This window comes from Balaenoptera musculus, chromosome 4 (genome assembly GCF_009873245.2).
Source record: "Balaenoptera musculus isolate JJ_BM4_2016_0621 chromosome 4, mBalMus1.pri.v3, whole genome shotgun sequence".
Lineage (NCBI taxonomy): Eukaryota > Metazoa > Chordata > Mammalia > Artiodactyla > Balaenopteridae > Balaenoptera > Balaenoptera musculus.
In genome coordinates this window covers 118,604,366-118,627,254 of record NC_045788.1, presented here as the reverse complement: position 1 = coordinate 118,627,254, position 22,889 = coordinate 118,604,366, and the positions used below count along the sequence as shown (strand labels likewise).

The following is a 22,889-nucleotide window of genomic DNA, read 5'->3' as shown; positions in this document are numbered from 1 at the left end:
TTCCTTGTATTCTTTTGGCATGAAAGAGCTGGTGTCTTCTCACCAGCCCCAATGGTGTTTACAGGTAAGAACATTACTATTTTGGCATCTGTTCCAACACAGTCACCCTAGGCGACCAAAGACTTTGTGTGCAGGGGCGGGGGCGGGCGGGCTGTTAGAAGAGCCAGTAGAGCAGAAAAAGAAGCGCTGGATGAGAGCTCCTGGGAATGTATACCTATACACTTTTAGACAGAAGACCTGAAACCAAGCCAGTACACAGACTACAGACAATCAGACCATTTCTCTTGCAACTTTTCTATGTATTTTACAAACCAAACCAGTGTTTGCAGATACGCTTGAGTTTAAACCCAAGTGAGATACTATTTAATATGCCATTCAATGTACCTGTTGAAAAGACAGAATAAATGCTGTTGGGAACATGGGGATTGAGAAAGGCAAGGCACTTGGGTCAGCTAAGCCAGTTTTCCAGCCATGTAATTTGATGTTTTAAATGTTAACATGTCTTTTCACCAACAAAAAAATTATGGGGTAGCCTAGACACAGAGAAGTCACTCAAATCTTAAATGTAGGCTACAGAGAGAGGACAGAATCTTAGCAGAGAAATACTTTAGCAGCATCTGGGTCCTTTGAAGTACTTTTAGTGTATGTGCAGTAGAATTTCCACTATAAGAGAATGTAACTTGCCATAAGTGTTTGTTCTTATGTGTGTGCAAACTTGTGCAGATGATGATGGAATAAAGGTGTATTTGCTCCAATCTGTGTTCCTTTGAGTCAGACTGTTTTTAGCGACATTAACCCTGAATTGCTAATGAATCTCACCTACTTTCCTGATTTGTTAGTAAATGATTGGGCTAAAAATTTATTTTAAAAAAGCCGACAGAAAGGTAGCTAATAAAGTACTTGAGTTGGCCCAGCAGATCATGAAATTTGCCATATTGACTGGTTACTAGGTTCAGAGTAGGTTTTCTAGAGACTTTTTGGGGAGGCAGGAATGGAGCATGATACATACCTTTATTTATGCCTTTTACTGTCACTAAGAAAAATGCTGGTTACTACAAAAGTGTCTGGATATTTCAATATTTTTCTGCAAGTTTTATATTATACTTTCTGTACTCCCCATTTCCTAGCGGGGAAGGAAAGGATAGAACTGAGTGATAAGCTAGACAATGGGAGTGGTTTAGTGGGCCATAGTGTCTTTGTTTTGTGTTTCCAGCATTTGCCTACCCTTAAGGAAATCACAGTACGTGGCATATAAGCAGGGCAAAGGATTCACTACTTAGCACTTAAATCAGCAAGTCACCTTAATTGGCATCCCTGTGGTAGCTGTAAGGAAACTCCAGAAGATTTTCTGTGAATGAGATGAGCTGGACACATTAGCTTGCTTCCAACTGAGAGACATTTTGTCTACTTTCTGAGGGCTATCCAGATGACTTTTAAGATGCTCCTAGGCCATCCCAGTTTCCATAATGATGCTTGCTGTCTACAGCTAGCTAAACTTATTTCATTATGATTTGTCGAAAGTTAACTGAGAGAAGGAGTAGCCAAGAACTAAGAAAATAGGCATAAAATGAAAGAGGAAGAAAAAATTTGAATGGGTACAATTGGTGGCCTAACCAGGAATGAAAATGGGCCCTGGAGTGAAATGAAAGGAATAAAAATAGGAACACAGTTGGGTAAACAGATCAAGGCAAATATGGCTCTTGAGCCCATTACGTTTTTAAAATTGAGAGTGATAAACATATTGAATGTCCTTTATTCTAGGGACCTTTTCCCAAAGGACAGAATTCGGGTTCTCAAGGAGTGAGCTCTCTGTCTTTCAAGTCTGTCCCAGTCTTTTTCACAGTGTCAGAAGAAGGGTGCATGAAAAGTTGACAGTACTCTAATTCCCTACGTGGCACTAGTAAGTCTAGATCCTGCTGACTAGAGCAGTTCACTTCCAGAGGACTGTGACCCCATAAAACAACGGGCATTGCCTGAAAGGGAGGTATTGTTGGTAGGTAAGCCAGCGTCCTAGGGGCTGGGACTTGGCCAGCATCTCATATGACAAACACGCTGCTGATTCACTTCTGTTTGTTTTCCCAGACAGAAAGGATCACAACACATTTTAGGGCCAATGCAAAAACTTTGCCTTCTTGCGTTGTATGTATTGTAATGTATTATTAGCTTGCTCTCAATGGTGAGATATTCTAAATTGCTAAACAAGACAACAATATCCAACTTAAAAAACAAAACCAAAAACAAAACCCAGTTAAAAGCTCAATTGGCCAAGAGGTTATTTAATTATTACTTTTGTAAAGTGATCATCAGTGTTGGTTTTTTTGTTTTGTTTTGTTTTGTTTTTGCAGGGGAAGAGAGGAGACTTGGGGTGTTGCCAAAGGAGAAAAAATTCTATACTTCAGTAAATATTTTCTTCGCTTCCTTTCACCAGGCAGTTCTGATTTAGTGGAACACATACTAGATTAAACTTCAAGACACTTGGATAGTAACTGTGCTACTTTGGGCAAATCATTTAATCTTCCTGAGCTCCAGTTCATTCATTTATGAAATGATGATAACAATACTTCCACTGACTCCTGCACAATGTGGTTAAAATGATTAAATGAGATTTTATATGAAAGCATTTATCAGCTGCAAGGCGTGACACTGCTGTGAAGTCTGGAGGGGTCATCTTTGTTTTCCTTGGAGCAGATGATTGTCCTGGGGCACTGGGGAAGGAGGGGAGACCCCACACCAGTTCTGTCTCATCACCCCAGGTCTGAAAGGCTGGAAGGAGAATCAAGGGTGGATCTTTAGTTGACAACTCCCATTTCTCCATTAATATGCAGAGAGAAATAATTTTCAGCCTTCTCCCTTCCATGAAGTATGAGTCCTTTCCTCTAAATGTTAGAGAAGCTCATTAACTACCTGGGCTTTTCTCCAATTCTGCTACTTGATCTAGACCCGTGTTCTCCCAGTACAGTAGCCACTAGTGACTTGAGGTTATTGAGCTCTAGAGATCTGGCTGCTCAAAACTGTGTGGAGACAATAGTCCAAAAAAATGTAAAATATCTTAATATTTTTAACATTGATTGCATGTTATCATGTTAATCTAGATATTTTGGGTTAAATAAAATATATTAAAATAAATTTTGCTGTCTCTTTTGACTTTTTAAAATGTGGCTACTATAAAATTTATAATGCCATATATGGGTCACTTTGTATTTCTATTGGCTAACAATGCTCCAGACAGTCAGAGGGGAAGGAAAGACATGAGTCCTGATGGCCTTATTTACATGGCTCTTGTGTTTCTCAGTCTCTATCTGCCCTAGTGCGGGGCTCTCTTTCCTTATGAGTCCAGTTCTTGGGCAGCCAGTTCATTCGAGAAGAACATGAAGAAATCAGAGATCAATAGGAAGTCCATTCCATCACCCTGACAGCACATGGCACAAAGTAGGCACCTAGTATGCATTCATTCATTCATTCAATTTTGCATTAAATAAAAATAGACAAATTTGGTAAGCTCATATCTTTTTTTTTTTTTTTTTGGTCACGCCACTCGGCTTACAGGATTTCAGTTCCCTGACCAAGGATTGAACACAGGCCCACGGCAGTGAAAGCGGCAAATCCTAACCATTAGACCACCGGGGAACTCCCTGTAAACTCATATCTTGAAAATTCACTCTTATGAATTCTGTAAAGGGAGCAATACTATAATTGGGTTTTGTACTGTCCTGTGTCCAAGTCACTTATTAAAATCTTATTTTATAGAAGGATATTTACCTGCATTTCTTATCTCCCTTCTGAAGGTCTAGAAGCCTTGAAGTCGTGGAATGTGTTTTACATACCTTTGTACCTAACGGGTGCAACAGCCGGTGTTGTTGAATATTATGGGTAAAATAAATAATATAATGAGTCAATTTATCTTTCTGACCAAAATGAAAATTTGAACCTAAAATGCTGTGTAATTAATTTGATGTTGATGATATATGCATTTTTAAAAATGTGGCTTAAGATACGTTGAATTGTCTTTTATCTGTCAGAAAAAAAATCTTATCTTTAAATCGCCTCTTGCGAGTGGATAAGTTCCTCCCAGATTGAATCCTGGCAGATGAAGAAACACTTATTCCTAAAGTACAATCTCCACTGACTTTTGTCATCTCAGCAGCCAATTAAAAATGGTCCCAGGAGCAAACTGACAAACCCTGTATGAAATCGGAAAACAATAAAAGAAGAACAACCATCCCATTAACCTGGCAGAGCGGGAACGAAAGCTCAGCAGGGGAATGGCACAGGTTGGGGGTAGGGAACAGCCAAACAACACAGTGAACGCGCAGCAGGCTCCTGGCCCAGCAAACCCCTGGAGTCTGAAGAGCCTCCACCAGCATAGAAGGGAGGCTTGGGGGAAGGGCTGGGATCAAAGAGAAGCAGGGGAAAGAGCCAGAGCAGTGTCTGCTCTTTGAGCAAAGATAATGGAATCCTCTCTGGGGTGAAGAGAATGAACACACGGAGAGATTTAAAAATACAACAAACCCAGAGCCGATCGGACTCCTTTATTCCATGCCTCGAACTCGTCAGGATTGTCGTCCGTTCAAAATCTCTCTATATTGAATTACAGGGTTAGAAAAAAATAAAAGGGCGTCCTGTTGAGTGTTTTGCAAACTGTGGGTTGCACCTCCTTAGTGTGGGAAATCAACTCAGTGGGTGGAGATTTGCGTTTCAAAAATGAAATAGAATGGGATGGAAAGTAGAAGGACTTGTAAGTACTAGGGATAAATATTGCTTTATGAAACTTTTGTCCTGTGTGTTCACGTGTATTCATGTACATGTGTGTGTGTTTGGTATCAGTAAAATATATTTCTTATTGTGGGTATCAAACTGCAAAACTCAGTGAAAACTGATCTAGTCTATCCCTCTGCCTTGTTGAGGAATACTAAAATCAATTGTAGAAAACGAAGCCTTCAGGAATAGAGATTTCATAAATCTCCACGACTGATCCTCAGTTGAGGTATTCTTCTTGCATGCCACAAAGGTAGAAAATGTCAGACTTTATGCAGCCCCTCAACAAAAGCAGTCAAGTCTTTACGAAAGAGCTCCAGGATCAGGCATTTCATTCTGTTGAGGCTAATGCTGTTTGTCAGAAACTGTGGGCAGCCTCCCTTTTAAGCCCCCAATTAAGGAGAAGCAATGAAAAAAAAAATGGTAATAGCATGCCTCAGACATGAGGCTTCCTCTTGGCCACTACTCATTAGAGAGCCCACAAACCATGGATTCTATTTAGGGAAAGTCTGGGATGGTTTGGGGGAAAAATGAAACATTCCCCTTTCTCCTTACTCCCAACTTCGCCCTCAGCTTACTTATCTCACCTTGATTTATTTCTTGAAATTTTAGTCAAATTTAGCCTGCAATTTACTTTTAAAAAAATTTATTTATTTTTTATCATTTTATTTAATTAATTAATTTATTTTTGGCTGTGTTGGGTCCTTGTTGCTGCGCGTGGGCTTTTCTCTGGTTGTGGTGAGTGGTGGCTTCTCTTGTTGCGGAGCACGGGCTCTAGGCGCATGGGCTTCAGTAGTTGTGGCACGTGGGCTCAGTAGTTGTGGCTCGTTTGCTCTAGAGTGCAGGCTCAGTAGTTGTGGCACACGGGCTTAGTTGCTCCACGGCACGTGGGATCCTCCCAGACCAGGGCTCGAACCCGTGTCCCCTGCATTGGCAGGCGGATTCTTAACCACTGCGCCACCAGGGAAGCCCTTGCAATTTGCTGTATGATTTAAAAACTGACAAGAATGAATAGAGAAAGGACCAGAAAGAGAAAAGAGCAGAAACTGTCTAAAAGATTCTGGCAAAATGTGACGACATTCTCGGATTCACTCTAGAAAATCACCAGTGATAGAGTGACCTGATTGATTTCCATTTCTAAAAGTCTCAAGGAATTAAAAATAAAACCCAGCATCGACTGATGAAGCAAGGGCCAAGAACAACAGACTTCGTTATTTCCACAAAGCATCAAAGAAGATGAAAGGGGAGAGAATTGTGAGGAAAACAATTCACTGAAAGAAGTCCTGAGTAAAGTTGTGTAACAATAAAAAGGCAGAACTCTTCCCACCCATACACAAAAAATGTACTAAAGGTTTTACAATGCTGTGGCCACTAAAAACATCTTTTAAATATGAGCAAACTTCTTTATCGCCCCAAGAAATCAAAGTAAACCATCTGAAACCCAAGCCGTAGGAAATCCTGCTGTTCAGGTGAAGTATCCGCTGTGACACTGAAATAGCACTATCACTTTCAGAGCAGGACGCTGCCTGTCTCAACCTTCCTTGATTCAGTTCAGTGAAACAGACATTCCCTCAGCTGTATCAGAGACATGGATTTTGGCTGTAATTATGGTCTGCTAATCTGGTGTAGCCTTAGTCAAACGAACAGAATCAGCACATTATCATTAGGGTGGCAACACAGTCTCTCTCCCTTGCTTGGAGGGAATTGGTCTGGGAGAGAGAAGACTATTGAAAAGTCGGCCAGGTCTTGCGAGCTTTGCCTCTATCTAATCTTTGAGGAGCTCAGTTTCTCCAGATGAAGAAATGTGTGCCTCCCTCTCATCTCACAGAGTTGCTGGAAAAAAACCACAAAAACGGCAGTGTTTAAACATGTCATAACTGGGCACTGAATTGCCATGCGTGAATTTGTACCATTCCATCCCCTCCCTCCCACCCATCCTGGGAAACTGGCACGGAATGGGGCTCATTCTCTGTTTTTCTGTGCTTTCTTTCCCAGGCCTTCTCTCCTCTCAGTTAAGCAAGTCTGAAGCCTTGGGAACATGCTGTCATATTTTAGCTGCAGAGGAGTATTTAAGGTTAAGTTGTTGGTTACTTTCAGAGTCCTTAATTCTTAACCCAAAAAAATGAATCTGTAATAGTGGGAATTTCCAGTTAGCTGAAAGCTAGATATTAGAGATAATTTTAAGGAAAGAGCTTGCCAATATTGCTTCAAATCATACCATGGCAGCAACACTTACCTCATTTATGAGCCGCTTACTGTGCATTTGTCTTCTTCCTTCTTCCCTCCCTACCATCACCCTCCCTCCCGCCATACCTCCCGCTATCCCTCCCTTCTTTCCTCCTTTCCTCCCTTCTTCCCTTCCTCCCTTCCTTCCTTCCTTTTTTAAAAAATAAATTTATTTATTTTATTTTATTTATTTTTGGCCGCATTTGGTCTTCTTTGCTGTGCGCGGGCTTTCTCTAGTTCTGGTGAGCGGGGGCTACTCTTCATTGCAGTACGCAGGCTTCTCTCTCATTGTGGTGGCCTCTCGTTGCGGAACACGGGCTCTAGGCACGTGGGCTTCAGTAGTTGTGGCACGTGGGCTCAGTAGTTGTGGCTCTTGGGCTCTAGAGTGCCACAGGCTCAGCAGTCGTGGTGCATGGGCTTAGTTGCTCTGCGGCATGTGGGATCTTCCTGGACCAGGGCTTGAACCCGTGCCCCCTGCATTGGCAGGCGGATTCTTAACCACTGTGCCACCAGGGAAGCCCCCTTCCTTCCTTTTTTAAAAGACAATATTTTTTCAAGCAGTTTTAGGTTTACAACAAACATTTGTGTGCAGGTTTTTGCATGGATATAAGTTTCCAACTTTTTTAGATAGATACCAAAGACTGTGATTGCGGGATCATATGATAAGAGTATGTTTAGGTTTATGAGAGACGGCCAAACTGCCCTCCAAAAGTGGCTGTACCGTTTTGCATTCCCACCAGCAGTGAATGAGAGTTCCTGTTGCTCCACATCCTTGCCAGCATTTGTTGTTGTTACTGCTCTGGATCTGGGCCATTGTAATAGGTGTGTGGTGCTATCTCATTTTTGTTTTAATTTGCATTTTCGTGAAGACATGATGTGGAGCAACTTTTCACATGCTTATTTGCCATCTATATATTTTCTTTGGTGAAGTATTTGTTAAGGTCTTTGACCTGTTTTTAAATTGGGTTGTTGTTTTCTTATTGTTGAATTTCAAGAATTCTTTGTATATTTTGGATAACAGTCATTTATCAAATATGTCTGTTGCAAATGTTTTCTCCCAGTCTGTGATTTGTCTTCTAATTCTTCTGATACTGTTTTCTTGCTGAACAGCAGAAGTTTTTAATTTTAATGCACTTAATAATAATCAATTATTTATTTCATGGATTGTGTCTTTGGTGCTATATCTAAAAAGTCATTACCCTACTCAAGGTCATTTAGGTTTTCTACGTTATAGTCCAGGAGTTTTATAGTTTCGTGTTTTAAATTTAGGTCTGTTATCCATTTTGTGTTAATTTTTGTAAAGAGTGTACTGTCTGTGTCTAGATTCATTTTTTCATATGCTGATGTCCAGTTGTTCTAGCACCATTTGTTTTTCTTTTTTAACGAAATTTAAAGTTTTCATAATTTTAAAGATACCAAAATAAACATTAACATGTGGATGACTAGGAGAAATGTTTGGAAAAGCTATAACCTAATATTAGAATGCAGAATACATAAGGTCTAAAATAAATCAATAATAAAGGTAACAAAATCATGTTGGATAATGAGAAAAAGTTTAAAGTTGGTCAGTCAAAGAAGAGAACAGTATGGACTTCCTGGTGGCCCAGTGGTTAAGAATCCGCCTGTTAATGCAGGGGACACGGGTTCGAGCCCTGGTCCGGGAAGATCCCACATGCCGCGGAGCAACTAAGCCCGTGAGCCACAACTACTGAGCCCGTGTGCCACAACTACTGAAGCCCACATGCCCAGAGCATGTGCTCTACAACAAGAGAAGTCACTACAATGAGAGACCAGCACACTGCAATGAAGAGTAGCCCCCGCTCGCCTCAACTAGAGAAAGCCCGCCCAACAAAGACCCAACACAGCCAAAAATAAATAAATAAAATCAATAAATTTATTAAAAAAAACACAAAAAACAAAGAAGAGAACAATAGATGTCTATTAAATGCAAATATTATTGGTCTATTGAGGGGACAAACATTTAAATCATACCATGAGTTGAAATATCTACACAGATACTCTTCTGGACCCGGAATGTTCCTACTTTTCTCAGTGTGCTTCAGCTACCTGGTCTAGCACCATTTGTTGAAGAGACTATTTTTGCTTTATTGTATTTCCTTTGCTCATTTGTCAAAAATCAGTTGACTGTATTTACGGGGGTCTATTTCTGGGCTCTCTATTCTGTTCCACTGATTTATTTGGGTATCCTTTCGCCAATACACACTAGATTTGTTTACTGTAGCATTATAGTAAGTCTTGAAGTTGAGTAGTGTCAGTCCCCCAACTCTGTTCTCCTTTAATATTGTGTTGCATATTCTGGGTCTTTTGTCTCTCTATGTAAACTTTAGATTCAGTTTGTTGATATCCATGAAATAATTTGCTGGGATTTTGATTGGAATTGCATTGAATCTATAGATCAAGTTAAGAAGAACTGACATCTTAACAATATTGAATCTTCCTATTCATGAACATAGAATATCTCTTCATTTATTTAGTTCTTTGATTTTGTTTATCAGAGTTTTGTAGTTTTCCTCAAATAGTCTTGTACATATTTTGTTAGATTTGTGCTTAAGTATTTCATTTTTGGGGTGCTAATTTAAATGATACTATGTTTTTAATTTCAACTTCCACCTGTTCCTTCTTGGTTTGTAGGAAATTGATTGATTTTTGTATATTAACCTTGTATCCCACACCTTCCTTCATTTTCTATCAAATATTTATGAATGTCTACCATGTGCTAATCCCTCTAGCACAGTCCCTCCTCCCGAAGCTCAGAGTTTAGTGAGCAAGGTAGAAAAATAAATATAAAAATTAAAAACATATGTTATTAGTCTAGTATCATTTCAGGGGTTTTACAATTAGCTACTCACTTTTGGTCTTCTGGGAAGGAGACTCAACAGGAGATGAAATATGTGTTTCTTGTGTTGTATCTTCCTGTATGTGCTCTTCAAGGACTGTTGATCTTCCCACACCTTCGAAATATTCTGTGTATATAAGTTTTTGAAATTACATACTTGAATTCATTTATTTTATTTTTTATTATTATTATTTTTTTAAATAATCATTTTTCTCACTCTGAAGGCCTTTTAAAAAATTAATTAATTAATTAATTTATTTTATTTTATTTTTGGCTGCATTGGGTCTTTGTCGCTGCACGCGGGCTTTCTCTAGTTGTGGCGAGTGAGGGCTACTCTTCGTTGTGGTGCATGGGCTTCTCATTGCGGTGGCTTCTCTTGTTGTGGAGCACAGGCTATAGGTGCGTGGGCTTCAGTAGTTGTAGCACGCAGGCTCAGTAGTTGTGGTTCGCGGGTTCTAGAGCGCAGGCTCAGTAGTTGTGGCACATGGGCTTAGTTGCTCCGCGGCATGTGGGATCTTCCTGGACCAAGGCTCGAACCTGTGTCCCCTGCATTGGCAGGTGGATTCTCAACCACTGCGCCACCAGGGAAGCCCTGTCCTAAGTTTTTAAAAGAACTTTCAAAACCAAACAAACTGAAAGAACTTCATGATGAGCTATTAATTTAAAGCTTTTTAATTAAAATAGAGAAGATATTTTAGAAGAGACTCATGAACGCTTTTTCTGAAAACTAAACTTTTGTCACATTCTTTCCTTAAAAATAAATTTACCTGTTGAAGATAAACAAAAAACAACCCCCCCACCCCCCAAAAAACATACGTTATTATAAGGGACATATGAAAGAGGTCCTTCTAACTGGGCCTTGGTGGTCCAGGGTAGACTTTTTAGAGAGGTATGAAGTGAGTCTTAAGGGATAAACCTTACATGAAGTGAAAAAGCAAGAATATTGTAGACAGAAGATGACAGAAGGGAGATAGATGAGAAGCAGGATGGGTTTTCAGGGATCTACATGTGACTGAGTAGCAACAGATAGGGCTGAAGAGATTAAGTGGGGTCATGCTACTGTGTCTCTTGTCGAGGACCTTGCTTTTTATTCTACAGATAATAATTTGTTTCACGTAATTTTAGCAGCAGAATTTTTTTCCAAATTAAATCTTGTGTGGCACGCCAATATAAAATTAAATTAAAAGGAAATTTAATTAGTATGCATTATTTTATAAATTAAAACAATGAAAATACTGACATTTGTTTGAATAAAAAATTGATATAGAGATTATGGATGACAGTTATGTCTTATGTTAGCCTCAGCATTGCAGTTCTTTTATGTCTGAGTTTTGTTTGTTGTACAGTGGCAAGATAATTTTGATTCACAGAGATAAGTAGTTGCAAATTGTGACAGTTTTAAAATGTTATCTCAGAATCTCAGGATACTATTTTAAAGATGGAAGAGAAGGTTTTGTTCTTAGGTCTACACAAAAATGAAATTCGGGTTCGAGTGACTATGAGGATGATGGCACCAACACCCAAAACTGAATATATACCAGAGGGTAATTTCCAGGAAAAATTCAGTTTTTGATATTTTGTGTTTAAGCTATGTTATTTCAGAAGATAGGAAGCTTCCAATAACCGTGGACATAACTGGTTCATTAGAAATCAAACACGAAATATATGCATTTTAAAGTTGTGAAACCTCTTTTTCCTCTGACATCTTACGGCCTGCTTTTGATAAAATTTTAATGGTTCATTTAAGAAACTCTTCACTTCTGGAAATTCAGGCAGCTGCTCAGCCTGTGGTTCAGAATTCTGCTGCTTCATCATTTCAGATTTCTTGACTTGCCTACAGATGCATCTAGACCAATGTCATTTTATATTTAGCAAAGTTAGAATAGTTCACAGAGACTCTTGTGTCCTTTCTGAACGCTACAAATATCTAAGCTAGGTCATGCCACTACTCTTCTCCCTCAGTCAAGTCAATTAAAATGTATGTATTTAATGAATGGCTTGTTACAGAGAAAAATGTTCTTGATGTTTCTTGGCAGTATGGCAACGTCACCATTCATTTATTCATTTACTTAGTTTAATCCAATAGAAATAGATTAGATGCTAGGTTCTTCCTTGATTTGGAAGATAAGTGATTGTATTAATTTACTATGACTGCCATAACAAAGTACCACAGACTAAGTGGCTTAAATAGCAGACATTTATTTCTCATAGTTCTGGAGGTTGGAAGTCCAAGATCAAGGTGTCTTGGATCAAGGTGACTGGTTTCCTCTCAGGCCCTCTCCTTGGCTTGCAGATGGCTGCCCTTTTGCTGCCTCTAATTATGGTCTTTCTCTGTGTGAACCTCCTTGGTGTCTGTGTGTGTCCAAATTTCCTCTTCTCATAAAGACATTAGTCAGATTGGATTAGGGCCCTCCTTAATGGCCTCATTTTAACTTAAGCATTCCTTTAAGTACCATATTTCCAAATATAGTCACATTCTGAGACACTGGGGGTTAGGACTTCAATATACAAATTTTGGGGGGCACAATTCAGCCCAAGTTATGATTAAATATTTTTCCTTGGGTATTATAAAAAAGACAATAGATTTAAGTTTTCTCCATAGCTTCATGGCTTCTTCATTTTTGTTTGTATTTTTTTTTTTCATTTAAGATAGGAAATACTTTATTCAAACCCATCAGAGAAACGGATAGCTTGAGTCTGTAACAAAGTGTCGGTTTTTAAAGCATCGGTCAGTAATTGTATATGAGTACATACAAATTAATTGATCAGACCACAACTTTTCAATGTTTAAAACAGAATAAACTTCCCTGTAAAAGCAGCACCTTTGTGACATTTTCACTTTAGTATTTTTCTCCTTCTTCTCCCTCTCCTTCAACAGAATCCACATCAACCTCCACATAATCCTTCTCAAGGGCAGCCATGTCCTCACAGGCCTCGGAAAGCTCTCCTTCCTCTATGTCCTCACCCACATACCAGTGAAAGGCACACTTGGCATACGTCAGGTCAAACTTGTGGACCAGGCGAGCCCAGGCCTCAACGATGGCTGTGGTGTTGCTCAGCATGCACGCAGCCCACTGTACTTTGGCCAGGTCTCCACCGGGTATCACAGTAGGAGGCTGGTAATTAATGTCAACTTTGAAGCCAGTGGGGTACCAGTCCACAAACTGGATGGTGCGCTTGGTCTTGATGGTGGCAGTGGTAGCATTGACATCTTTGGGAACCATGTTGTCACGGTACAACAGGCAGCAAGCCATGTATTTACCATGATGAAGGTTGCATTTCACAACCTGGTTGGCTGGCTCAAAGCAAGCGTTAGAGATCTCTGCTACCCGCAGAGGTGATAGGGGCATATGTAGCCAGAGGGAAGTGGATGTGGGGATAGGGCACCAGATTGGTCTGAAATTCTGTCAGATCAACATTCAGGGCTCCATCAAACCTCAGGGAAGCAGTGATGGAAGACACAACTTGACCTATCAACCTATTCAGGTTAGTGTATGTTGGGTGCTCAATATCAAGGTTTCTAAGACAGATGTCATAGATGTCCTCATTGTCTACCATGAAGGCACAATTAGAGTATGCCAGGGTGGTGTGGGTGGTGAGGTTGGAGTTGTAGGGCTCAACTACAGCTACGGAAACCTGGGGGGCTGGGTAAATGAAGAACTCCAACTTGGACTTCTTGCCATAATCAACAGAGGGATCTTCCATCAGCAGGGAGGTGAACCTAGAACCAGTTCCCCCACCAAAGCTGTGGAAAACCAAGAAGCCCTGAAGACCTGTGCATTGGTCAGCCAGTTTCCAAATTCGGTCCAAGATGCAGTCAGTGACCTCCTTGCCAATGGTGTAGTGATGTCGGGCATAGTAATTGGCAGCACCTTTCTTGTCTCTGATGAGCTGCTCGGGGTGGAGGAGCCGGGGGTAGGTGCCAGTGAGAACTTCATCAATGACCGTGGGTTCCAGGTCCACAAACACGGCCCTGAGCACATGCTTGCCAGCAGTTGTCTCACTGAAGAAGGTGTTGAAGGAGTCATCTCCTCCCCCAATGGTCTTGTCACTTGGCATCAGGCCATTGGGCTGGATGCCATGTTCCAGGCAGTAGAGCTCCCAGCCGGCATTGCCGATCTGGATACCACCCTGACCAGCATCAATGGAAATGCACTGGCGCATAGTTGCTGTTTTGTGGCTGCCGAGAAGATGGCAGAGAGGAGGAGGCGAGGTTGTTGCTTCTTCCAGAGCAACTCTTAGGTGGTCGATGTAAGAGAACCTGCCTTATTTGTATTCTTGATGGGACTCAGAACCACTCTTCCCCTTTTGCATGGGAAAAAGGGAGGTAAATCTTCTCTTCTGGAAAGTGTCATAGGTAATGCAATATTTCTCAATCTTTTTACTGTCCCAACACATAGACACATAGGAGGGATGTCACATAGACACATAGGAGGGATATCACATAGCCACAACAAATGAGTGGCTTACCAAGAGATTGAGTTGTGGAATCCCTATTTAAAAGCTGTGTGACTTTGTCCAAAGTCTTAAACTTCATAAGGATACTGTCTAAGCTACTTTAACAGAGATCTCTATAATACCATGACTTAAGAAGAGAGAAGTTTATTTTTCTCTCCTGTATCAGCTCACAGTGAAGTAACACAGAGTGGGATGGGCAGATCAGTCTGTCCTTAAAAGACAGTTTCTGTCTCTGAGTCCATAATGGCTGTTCCACCTCTTCCCATCGTATCTGCATCTCAGCCATCAGGAACAGGGAAAGGAGAAAGAAAAACACACCTGTATTTCTTTTAATGTCAAGGCTTGGCATATAAGTTGTCTTATAGCCCATTGCTAACAAGTCATATAGATGTATTTAGTTGCAAAGATGGTGGAGAAACGTAACCTATAACTAAGTGGCCATGGGTGCAGCTAAAACATGGGGTTTTATTAATAAAGGAATAGAAGAATAATGAATATTGTTTTGTGTCTTGGGTTCCTGCAAAAGCAGAGCCTAAGCAAGGACTTGGATGTAGCTAGTTCAAGTGCATTTACCTAAGACGATGATATTGATCCCAGGAAACAGAGTGAGGGAGTGGGCAGAGTAGGGCAAGGAAAAAAAGCCAATAAAGGGTATGCTACCCAGATGGAAATCACTGTGGAAAACTGAGGCCCATTTACTCTGGGGATCATCTCTAGAACCACACAGAATGTGCCTCAGAATTGTTTCAGTGAAGGTTGAGGAGGCTGGGGCATTTATCCACTGACTTCCATCCCTCATCATTTATTAACTCCCCTGTACTTCCAGTCTGTAGCCCTGCTCAGACTGTGTAAGTTTCCATGGTGTTGAAGGATACACCAAAGGACTCCGCAGCACCCCCTGGAGCTGGAGCATTGCAATATTCATGCAACTGTTCACACTACTGGCACCAATGTCAAATGGGCCAAAGCGATTTGGCCCAGGGCATCTTAGGTGTCTGCTCCTGGGTAGAACTAAACCTCTTGGCCTTTGTCCTAAATATGTCAGTGATAGGTGACTGTAAAAGGGGAGAGAAACAAGGCTCCCTCAGGTTACTCAAGGAGGAAAAAACCTGGTTTGGTCTCTTAGAGATAAGGAAATGACAGCAAAAAGACCTAGATGGCTGGGGAGGAGATTTTGTGCTGGGAAATTGTGGGAGCTAAGATGCTGCTATGAGTTATTTGGTGCCAGTCCTGGAAGACCTTGAGTACCATCCTGGGACATTTAAACTAGATATAGTATAGAAGTGTATAGGTTCTGGATTTCTAAAAATAAATGCTTCTGTAACGTATAGGGTGGTTGGGAGAGCCTAGAGGTAGAAGACCAGTTTTGAGATGATTATAGTGATCTAAGCATGAGATGATGAAAGCTGAGATTAAGGTGAGGCTAGTATGGAGAACCAGGAAGAAAGGTGTAAAAAAGGTAGAGAAGGATATGAGGGGAAAAGAAAGCAGGGGTCAAAGAAGGTAAAAGTAAGAAAGTGGAATGACAAAGGAGAAAAAAGGAATGGAGACTGGTGTGAGAGACAATGACTACATTGTTTCCATGAAGCTTGCTTTAAAATGTGAAGAATTAAAATGTAAAAAATTCAAGTAATAAGAAATTTTCTAACCAGAAAATATCGCTGGATAATCATAGGAAAAAGGAAGAGTATGGTGGCAATTCAGATCATCGTGAAGTTGATGACAGATGTCAGGAAGGTACCAAAGTCAAATTTTGACATTTTGTACCAGATAGGCTTTAGAGTTGGGTATTAACCCTTCAATTTGTTCTCAAGTCTCCTTACTTGGTCCAAATCATTCTAGTTCAGAATAAGTATAGGACTTAAATATGGAAGATTATAAGTAGCAATTTAATCTAAATTATCCAAATCTAATTCCTTCCTGAAAATACACTCTACACAATATATTTATGCTAGTATATGGTTTTAAAAGCACCCAAAGGGGGAAAGGTTATCATTATTAAATGACAAAAAACCCTCTTGTTTCTTACTAAGGAAAATAAAAGTCTTATTACATTTTGAAATACTGAAACAACACATTTTAGGCTAAACTACATATGACCAATTGCTCCTTTTAACCATTTTAGGAAAATACCTTTAAAAAAAATACTTTCAAAGTTACAGATGACTTGCAAGAAAATTACAAAAGATTCTTAAATATCTTTTATCCAGATTCACAGATTAGCTGTTTGCCACATTTACTTATCACTGCCTCTATTTATAATATATATTATTATTAATTTTCCCCTGAACCATGTAAGAGTTAGTTACAGATATCATGTCCTTTTATTTCTAAATACTTCAATGTGTATTTCTTTTTTTCTTTTTTTTAAATTAATTTATTTAATTAAGTTAACTTTTTTTTTTAAACTTTTTCTTGGGTTTATTTATTTATTTATTTATGGCTGTGTTGGGTCTTCGTTTCTGTGCGAGGGCTTTCTTCAGTTGCGGCAAGTGGGGGCCACTCTTCATCGCGGTGCGCGGGCCTCTCACCGTCGCGGCCTCTCTTGTTGCGGAGCACAGGCTCCAGACGCGCAGGCTCAGTAAATTGTGGCTCACGGGCCTAGTTGTTCCGCGGCATGTGGGATCCTCCCAGACCAGGGCTCGAACCCGTGTGCCCTACATTGGCAGGCAGATTCTCAACCACTGCGCCACCAGGGAAGCCCCAATGTGTATTTCTTAATAAGGACATTCCTTCACGTAACCACAGTCCAATGATCATATTCAGGAAGTTTAGTACTATGACTTAATATACTTTCAATATTCAAATTCTGCCAGTTGTTCAATAATGTTCTTTAGAGCATCTTCCCTTGCCTCTAATGTCCAATTTAGGGTCAACCATTGCATTTAGTTGTCATATTTCTTTTAGTCTCTCTGTTACTTATCTATTGCTGCATAAGAATTACTCCAAAATTTAAGCTAAAAATAATAAATATTAATTGTATATTAATCTTATATCCTGCAACTTTACTGAATTCACTTATTCTAATAGTTTTTTGGTGGGGAGTTTAGGGTTTTCTATATATAGTATCATGTCATCTGCAAATAGGGACAGTTTTACTTCTTCCCTTCCTATTTGGATGCTTTTATTTCTTTTTCTTGTCTGATTGCTACGGCTAGAACTTTCAATACTATGTTAAATGGAAGTGTCAAGAGTGGGTATCCTTGTCTTGCTCTTGGTTTTAGAGGAAAAGCTTTCAGCTTTTCACCATTGAGTATGATGTTAGCTGTAGGTTTGTCATATATGGCCTTTATTATGTTGAGATATGTTCCCTCTATACCAACTCTGATGAGAGTTTATGTCATAAATGGATGTTGAATTTTGTCAAATGCTTTTTCTGCATCTATTGAGATGATCATGTGATTTTTATCCATCCTTTTGTTAATATGGTGTATCCTGTTGATTGATTTGCAGATATTGCATCCCTAGAATAGATCCCACTTGATCAAGGAGTATGATTCTTTTTATATATTGTTGAATTCGGTCTGCTAATATTTTGTTGATTATTTTTGCATCTATATTCATCAGAGATATTGGCCTGTGATTTTCTTTTTAGTAGTGTATTTGTTTGTCTGGTTTTGGTATCAGGGTAATATGACCTCAAAGAATGAATTTGGGAGTGTTCCCTCCTCTTCAATTTTTTGGAATAGTTTGAGAAGGATAGGCATTAGCTCTTCTTTATGTGTTTGGTAGAATGCCCCTGTGAAGCTGTCCAGTCCTGGACTTTGGTTTGCTGGGAGTTTTTTGATTACTAATTCAGTTTTATTTTTGGCCATGCTGCACAGCATGTGGGATCTTAGTTCCCCAACCAGAGATCGAACCCACGCCCCCTGCATTGGAAGCACGGAGTCTTAACCACTGGATTGCCAGGGAAGTCCCTACTAATTCAGTTTTATTACTTAGAATCAGTCTGTTCAGATTATCTATTTCTTCGTGATTCAGTCTTGGAAGATTGTGTGTTTCTAGAAATGTATCCATTTCTTCTAGGTTGTCCTATTTGTTGGCATGTAACTATTCATTGTATTCTCTTATGATTTTTTTTATATCTCTGTAATATCAGTTGTAATTTCTCCTCTTTCATTACTTATTTTGTTTATTTGGGTCTTCACCCATTTTCTCTTGGTGAGCCTGGCTAAAGACTTATCAGTTTTGTTTATCTGTTCAAAAAAACCCAGATCTTGGTTTCATTGATCTTTTCTATTATTATTTTTTTGGTCTTTATTCTCTGATCTTTATTATTTTTCCTTCCCTCTGCTGACTTTGGGATTTGTTTGTTCTTCTTTTCTAATTCCTTTAGATGGTAGGTTAGGTTGTTTATTTGAGACTTTTTAAATTTCTTGTGCTGGGCCTGTATCCATATCAGCTTCTCTCTTAGAACTGCTTTGGCTGAATCCCATAGATTTTTTTTTTAGATGTGGACCTTTGTTTTTTTTTAAGTCTTCATTGTATTTGTTACAATATTGCTTCTGTTTTATGTTTTGGTTTTTTGGCTGCGAGGCATGTGGGATCTTAGCTCTCCAGCCAGGCATCAAACCCACACCCCCTGCATTGGAAGGAGAAGTCTTAACCACTGGACCACCAGGGAAGTCCCAAGAATCCCATAGATTTTAGAGAGTTGTGTTTTAATTTTCATTTGTCTTGAGGTATTTTCTGATTTCCTCTTTGATTTCTTCATTGACCCATTGGCCTTTAAGTAGCATGTTGTTTAGTCTCCATGTCTCCCCATTTTTCATCCTGTAATTGATTTTTATTTTATTTTATTTTATTTATTTATTTTTTTAAAAATAAATTTATTTATTTATTTATCTTTGGCTGTGTTGGGTCTTTGTTGCTGTGTGCGGACTGCCTCTCGTTGCAGCGATCAGGGGCCACTCTTTGTTGTGGTGCACGGGCTTCTCATTGCGGTGGCTTCTCTTATTGAGGTGGCTTCTCTTGTTGCGGAGCACGGGCTCTAGGCTCACGGGCTTCATTAGCTGTGGCTCAAAGGCTCTAGAGCACAGGCTCAGTAGTGTGGTGCACAGGCTTAGTTGCTCCGTGGTATGTGGGATCTTCCCAGACCAGGGCTCGAACCCGTGTCTCCTGCATTGGCAGGCAGATTCTTAACCACTGCGCCACCAGGGAAGCCCCTGTAATTGATTTTTAGATTCATACCTTGTGGTTGGAAAAATTGCTTGGTATAATTTCTAAACTCTTAAGTTTGTTGACTTGTTTTGTGGCTTAGAATGTGATCTATCCTGGAGAACATTCCATGTGCACTTAAAAAGAATGTGTATTCTGCTGATTTGGATGGAATGTCCTGTAGATATTCATTAAGTCCAACTGGTCTATTATGTCTTTAAGACCATTATTGCCTTATTGATTTTCTGTCTGGATGACCTGTCCGTTGATGTAAGTGGGGTGTTAAAGCCCCTTACTAATATTGTGTTATTGTCAATTTCTCCCTCCATGTCTGTTAGTATTTGCTTTATATATTTAAGTGCTCCTGTTAGGTTGCATATATATTAGTGAGTGTAATATCCTCTTCTTGTATTAATCTCTTTATCATTCTCTAATGCCCTTCTTTATCTTTTGTGGTAGACTTTGTTTTAAAGTCTATTTTTCCTAATATAAGTATTGCTACATCAGCTTTCTCAATGTTTCCATTTGCATGAAATATCTTTTTCTATCTCCTTACTTCATTCTGTGTGTTTCTTTAGTTCTGAAGTGAATCCCTTGTAAACATCGTATCAATGGGTCTTGTTTTTTATCCAATCAGCTACCCTATGTCTTTTGATTGGGGCATTTCATTCATTGACATTTAGAGTGATTATTGATAGATATGTACTTCTTGCCATTTTGTTACTTGTTTTCTGGTTGTTTTTGTAGTTCTTCTCTGTTCTTTTCTTCTTCTTTTAGTTTCTTCCCTTGTGGTTTGATTATTTTCTTTAGTGATATGCTTGTGTTCCTTACTCTTTAGTTTTTGTGTGTCCGTTGTAGGTTTTTGATTTGCGGTTACTATGGGGTTCATATATGTTGACCTATAACTATATCTACTTGTTTTAAACTGGTAGTCATTTAAGTTTAATCACATTCTAAAAGATCTACATTTTTTCTCCCCTCTCTCACATTTCGTGTTTTTGATCTTATATTTTACATCTTCATGTCTATGCCTTAACTGTTTATTATTGTTATAGTTGATTTTACGATTTTTATCTTTTAATCTTTGTAGTAGATTATTTAAATGGTTGATCCACAGTCTTTACTATATATTTGTCCTTTCCTATAAATTCTTACTTCTTGTTATAGCCTTTTCTTTTCCACTTAGAAAAGACCCTTTAACATTTATTTTTAGGTTTGGTTTAGTATTGATGAACTCTTTCAATTTTTGCTTGTCTGAGAAGTGTTTTAACTCTCTTTCAATTCTAAATGATAATCTTATTGGGTAAATTATTCCAGGTTGTAGGTTTTTCCCTTCCAGCACTTTAAATATATCATGACACTCTCTCCTTGCTTGTGAATTTTCTGCAGAAAAATCAGCTGTTAGCCTTATGGGGGTTCCCTTGTATATGACTTTTTGTTTTTTCCTTGCTGCCTTTAGAATTCTCTCTTTAACTTTTGCCATTTTAATTATGATATGTCTTGTGTAGGTCTCTTTGGGTTAATCTTGTTGGGACTTTCTATGCTTTCTGTACCTGGATATCTATTTCCCCTTTTGGGGGAGTTTCCAGCCATAATTTTATTGAATATATTTTGATCCCTTTCTCTCTCTCTTCTCATTTTGGGACCCCTATAACATGAACTTTAGTGTACTTGATATTGTCCTAGAGGTTCCTTAAACTTTTCTCATTTTTTAAAAAACTTTTCTCATTTTTAAAATTTGTTTTTCTTTTTGCTGTTCTGATTGGGTGATTTTCATTATTCTATCTTCCAGAGTGCTTATGTGTTCTTCTGTATCACCTAGTCTGGTGTTAATTCCTTCTATTGTGTAATTCATTTCAGTTATTGTATTCTTCAGCTCTAACTGGTTCTTTTTTATATTTTCTAGTTCCTTGTTAAAATTCTCACTGTGTTCATCTATCCTTTTACCAAGTTCAATTTGCTGTCTTATTACTAATGCTTTGGACTCTTTATCTGGTAAATTATTTATCTCTGTTTCATTAGTTGTTTTTTCAGGTTTTTGTTGTTGTTGTTGTCGTCCTTTCATTTGAAACAAATTCCTCTGTTTCCTCATTTTTCTTAACTTTCTGTCTCAAGGAAATTAGGCAAAACAGTTACCTATCCCAGTGTTGAAGGGGTATCCTTGTGTGGGAGCATCTCTATACAGTCTATGTGTGCTCAGTGGCTTTGGTAGGAGAGCTAGATCTGAAATGAGCATGTCATGTCTTCCCCCAGAGTGTGCTAGTAGCTAGCACCTTGATGGGAAGTGGGACTGGAGATGGAGGGCCTAGGGCCAGAACCAGGTGTGAGCCGGGACTTCTCCTGTGCTCAGTGGCTGACACCATCATATCAGGGGTGGGGTCAGGTCCCAAGGTGCTGGAGCAGAAGCCCTGAGGGTCAAGTATGAGCTAGTCCCATTCCCTCTAAGTGTGAACTCTCCCTCTTGTAAGCATTGGTACATTTGCCTCAGAGGGGAGCAGCACTAGAGCAACAGGGGCCAGAATGGGCACTCAGCATGGGCCAGGGTGCATGCTGGGGTGGTCCTGGCACACGAGTCAGAGCTCCAGACTGCTCCTGATCTGCTGCTTCTGCAAGCACCAGCAATGGCCATCCCTGCCTTGTTCAGATGCTGTGCTGGGTCTGAGCAGGTTCTGCCCCCATCAACTGCACAATCTCCTTGGCAATGGCAGCCTTCAGTCTACTGGGGAGCGGTGCCAGAGTAGGAGGGCCTGGGAGTGGGTGCTTGGCGTGGGCTGGGGCATGTGCTGGGGTGGTTGTGGGAAAATGGCCAGAGTCCTGGGCAGTTTCAATCTGCTTCCTCTGCTTTGCTTCCGGTGGGTAAGCAAGTGTGTGTGCACTCTTCATGAGTGGAATCTAGGTTTCTTACAGCCCTCCTGTTATTACCACTGGTTTTCAAACCAGCCAAGAGAACTTGTCTTCCTGGTGTTGGACCCCAGGGCTGGGGTGCCCAATATGTGGTTTGAACTGCTCGCTCCCCAGGGAAGGTCTTTACACCCATGTAATCCCCTTCCTCATCTGTGTCCTCTCCTAAGGGTGCAGTTCCCGACCTGATCTCTTTTCTTCCTTCCTACCTGACTCCGTGTGGATCTTTCTTTACAGCCTTGGTTGTACAGGAGTCTTTCGGTCAGTCTCCAGTTTGGTTTCAGTGAGAATTACTCCACATGTAGATATATTTTTGATGTGTTCACGGGGAGATGTGCGCTCCATGTCCTCCTGCTCTGCCATCTTGGTCTCCTCCAATAACCAACAAACATTTATTGTCTCACAGTATTTGCTGGACAGGAATCCAGGTGCAGATTACCTATGTATCTCTGCCTTATGATCCTTCATAAGGCTGCAGTCAAGATGTCTGGTAGGGCTGTAGTCTTATCTGAAGGTTTGACTGGGGAAGGATCCA

General features: G+C 39.9%; 1 pseudogene; it reads right to left on the bottom strand.

Moving 5' to 3' along the window:
• Nucleotides 1-12,678: 12,678 nt before the first annotated feature.
• LOC118893922 lies at nt 12,679-14,002 on the bottom strand (annotated as a pseudogene).
• Nucleotides 14,003-22,889: the final 8,887 nt, after the last annotated feature.